This window comes from Arachis hypogaea, chromosome 7 (assembly GCF_003086295.3).
Source record: "Arachis hypogaea cultivar Tifrunner chromosome 7, arahy.Tifrunner.gnm2.J5K5, whole genome shotgun sequence".
NCBI lineage: Eukaryota > Viridiplantae > Streptophyta > Magnoliopsida > Fabales > Fabaceae > Arachis > Arachis hypogaea.
Genome location: NC_092042.1, coordinates 10,022,945 through 10,027,877, shown reverse-complemented (window position 1 = coordinate 10,027,877; position 4,933 = coordinate 10,022,945).

The window sequence follows — 4,933 nt, the reverse complement described above, 5'->3', positions numbered from 1 at the left end:
GTTATTACAAATACATTAACAAAAGAATGGAGTTCGTCTACAACGCATTAGATCAAGAAATTTAAAAATATGAGCAAGAACTCGAAAAACGCAAGCATTGTCATTAAATAAGGACACAGATCCAATCCCTCAAGAAGGCCATTGAAGCAATGAAATCCACACAACAATCAAAACCATCAGAGTTCAGCCAGCTAAGCATGGTGGACAAATCAGGTGAAGAAAAAATTTCAGAAAATAAAATAATTGCTGAAATTATTAAAAAATCCACCCAAGATAAAAAAATATTATGTAATTTTTAATGGCCCCATGAAAGGAGTATACGATGCCTGGGAAAAAGCAGCACCATTTACACATCAATCAAGGATAATTCATAAAGGAGATTTTTTAACACTGGAAGAGGCAAAGGAATCTTTCAGGGAATATGAAGCTCTTCATCCAGAGCAAACCCTAAAAAGAGCAGATAAAGCTCCAATTCAAACCCAGAGAACAGGGATAATAAGAAACATTCCTACAAGGGCTAAAATCAAGGAAAAGAAAAGGGTCTGTAGATCAAATCTCAGAGAAACCCTTAATATAGTCCTGAATTGGACTGAAGAAAAAAGGACAATTTTGGGATATTATCCTATTGCCAAAGAATAGCTAACAAAGCTGGTTATATTTCAAGATGCTTCCCCATCTAACACTTATCAGTTTTTCCAGTATGGATTAATTGATACAATTTTAATTTTTAATGATCTAAAAATTATTAGTGAGTTTCCTGCAGGATTCATTGATGCAGTAAAGAGATTTAAAAATATGATTGACAATGTAAATCCAAGGGATATATCCCTAAAATTTACAAACAGTCAACCTATTTTTAATGAAAAAGAAGAATGCTTGGTTCCAGTACACTAAGTAATATTCATGTCCGTCTTCCGAGGAAATTTTCAACCAATTGATCAGATTCAAGATTTAACAATTTACAGTCATGAAGGAAGGCTAGCCAGCACATTAGCAAGGGTCTTTGAAAGAACTCAAAAAATAATGAAGGAATCTCACACAAGGATTAATTATAAAAGTAGAAATACTCTGCTTGTGTCCAGTAAGAAAAATAAAATTGAAGAAAGAGAGATGAGACTCCTGGTGGAATTTGAATCAGCATTCTACAACTTATCTGGACTTTTAGAAAAACTCCCTAAAGGGATAAAGAGGAATCTCTGCTATTTGATAAAAGACAGAAAAGATCACAAATGCCAGCTATGTGCCTCAGAAATATCTTAAGAAAGCAATAATGAAACGGAATCAACCCACATGATAAAAGAAAAGGACAATGCATCTGAAGCCCACATGATAAAAGAAGAGGACAGTGCATCTGAAGCATCTCTCAATATTATTGTATAATGACGTAAGCACTTAGGTCATAAGGCACCAACAATGTAGCTGGTGCAAGATAATAAACAATGACGTAAGCAATGACGTCATAAGAAGGGTATGGATGAGAATTGTCCATCAGACCCAACCATTATAAATAGATTGCTTAGGCAATTGTAAGGGCATCAGAAAACAGAAAGCAGGAGGCTAAGAGTACTCATATGCTAGGAGAGCAAGGAGGAAGCTGCCAAGGCGATTCTGTAGTCTGACAAAGAATTCCCTTAGGGAAAATAGTTCTAAACTCCCCTCTGGAGTTTGTATCTACAATCTCCCCTCTGGAGATAAAAACACCTTATGTAAAAAATACTAAATAAAGGAAGTTTTTCTCCAGAAAGGTACATCTTCATCCTAGTCCTTTTGTTATGAATTATTTAGAAAGTTTAGAATTAACAGAAGAATCTGATTATTATAGATTAACTGCTTTATTAGATAATAAAAAACAGGCTGTTCTAAAAACAGAATTAAATCTCAAATCAAATGAAAATTTTAATAAACAAAATCTTTTAAAAGAAGTTTTTAATAGAAAAAATATAATATACTATGGAAAAATTCAACTTGAAGCCCCTATAAAGATAAAATCTGCCAATGAAAAACTTGAAATAGCTCTGATAAATGATGAAGAATTGAGTAAACAGATTGAGAAAATTAAGGATCAACAAAAAAGATCTAAAATTGGATGGATTCATATTAGTACTATACAAGTCCTAATCAAATCTACATATATGAAATGAATTAATTCACCAATAAGCTTAGCAATCTGTGACAAAAGAATTACTGATGACCCAATAGATCAAATAATTGGAATTGTTCATGGAAACTTGGCAAACGTAAATGTTAAATTCAATGCCCATCTTGGATACGCTATACCTTTATCAACTGAAAATCTTGGAAGATCTATAAGTTTGACTTATAAATTTCACAGAAAGAATCTAATGGAACAAGATGATGAACCATTTTCAATTACATATGCAATAAATTATGCTTTAACAAATAGCCATCATAGTATAATATTTAAAAACAGAGAAAGAATTTATGTCGATGAATTATTTCAGAAAATTGTAAAAACAGAAATACCAAAATATAAAGCTATTGAAAACCCAGTTCTATTATTAAAAGAACCATCAGACAAATTGGTTTCATCAAATTTTCAAATAAGAAAATCTAAAATTAATAGCCCTTTAAGTTTATCTAAGCTAAAAATTAAAGAAGAAAATTCTAAAATAAAAGAATTAACAAAAAAGGTTGAAAAATTAAATGAAACCCTAAATACTAAATTATGACAATAAATAAAGAAGAAATATATGTAACTTATCAAGACAAGAAACAAGAGCTCTTTGAAAGAGAAAATCGTTTGAATTATTTACAGTTTTCTGAAATAAATCAAAGAGCATTTGAAGCTCTAAAAATAATCTATGACAAGTTGAAAAGAGAAGTTGAAGAGCTAGAAAAATTAATAGAATCTCTAGAAAATAGTGATGAATCGATGATAGAGTTTGCAGAAATTCTAAAATAAATAATGAAGCATAAAAAGATTGAAAAACCAGAAAATAAAATAAAAAAGAAAAGGGCGAAAAAATTAAAAAGTAAAATAGAGGAGTATAAAAGGGAATTAAATAATCTTCAGATCGAAATTGATGATCTTATAATAAAAAGGATAGAAATAAGAATAAATATAAACAAGTTGGAATTAAACTTAAAAAATTTATAAATGCCTGGAAAACCATATTATGACTTAAAAGAATTAAAAGAAAAAATGGAGAATGAAAATGAAAAATTAGAAAGATATTTAGAAATAAGAGAAAGTGTAGAAATAAAAGAAGTTTTTGAGGATTTGAGAAATTATAAAAGATTTTATAATACATGCAAAAAAGAATATTATAATGATAGAAATTAAAACAGAATTGAAAAACTATAAATATGAAATCAGAATTATAAATATACATCAATGTCTAGTAATAAATGATCATATAACAAGCCAATGAGTTATAGTTCAAATAGCATAATCTCCCTATACTCATTTAAGAGGTTGCGGGTTCGAGTCCTATCTTTGATAAAAAAAAATGATCATATAACAAATACAAGAGAAATAGTAGAAATGGTCAATACTTTAGATTATGAATTCACAAATTATTTTTATCAAAATCCTTTAAACAAAGCACCACCAATTGAATCCATACAAATTATAAACTTATTCGAAGCAAAATATGAAGAATTAATAGAAATTTCAAAAAAGAAATTAAAAGAAAAGTCGAAAATAAAAAATTGGTATCAGAGCCAAGTTAACGATTAAGGGTAACACTTTCTCTTTAAGCAACACTTTTAGTGATACGCTTTTAAATCAATAGCAATCACAAAACGAAAAACGTCTTTACAAAAAGATGAAAATGACATCTTTACCGTAGCATCCCTCTAAGTTTAATACATGTTACTTCTTGTTAGTATTATTAAAAACAAAAAAAAAATTCTTTAACCAAACAAAATACTTGAACTAAATTCAACCAAATTTTTATATTGTGTTTCACGTTCACACCCTATCTACTGTGCACTTTCACGTTCACACCCTTTCTACTCTACATGCACTTCTTATTTATCTTCTTCTTTTTCTCTAACTCCTTCAACTTACACTCTTACTACTCATCTTTCTCTTTCGTTATCATTCTCATCGTTCGACACTATCATCACCCCTTTCTCTTTCTCTTTCTTCTTTTTTTATTTGATTTCTTTTTTTTTCTCCTCTTCTTTTACCATTGTTACTACCGCCACCACCACCACCATATTCTCCTTAACAAAAACATGTGTCTCAGCTTTATTCTTCTTCTTAACAAACTAAAAAAGTCTCAATTAAAGAATTTTTTATATTAAAATTAAAAAATTTGTGTCACGATTAAAAAATTTTGGTGTTATTTTCTGATAAATTCGCATAACTTAAACTCTTACTCTTCTTATTTTCCATCACCATCGTCATTCAAATATATTTTAGAACAAAAAAATACGTTAATTTATTATAAATGATATAAAAATGGCTAAACTTTTTTACATATGAATTTAATACCACCCAACTAGTTTAATGATAAAAAAAATACATTATTTAGTTAGAAATGACAATTAAAAAACTTCTGTCACGGTTAAAAAGTTTTATTGTCAAAATTAAGAAATTTCGATGATATTTTTTTAATAAATTTTACACAATTTATAATTATCATTTCTCCTCCTCTTCTTTTTCTTTTTTTTTCTTGTTTTACATTCTCATAATAAAAACTCTAAGGGCTAACAATTTTAATAATTTTGGCCATCATTTAGCTATCACAAATACTAAATTGTCTTTAATAAATAAATTTTATTAATTTATGAATGCAAATTCTAAAAAATATAAGTACAAATTATATTAATTTATATGTGCAAATTTTTAATAAATATAGATACAAATTATATATTTTGTGTGTGCAAAACACATATAAATATGAATATAAATTATTGCTAGTCAAATACTAATTCAAAATGATAATATTTACTGGTTATGTAG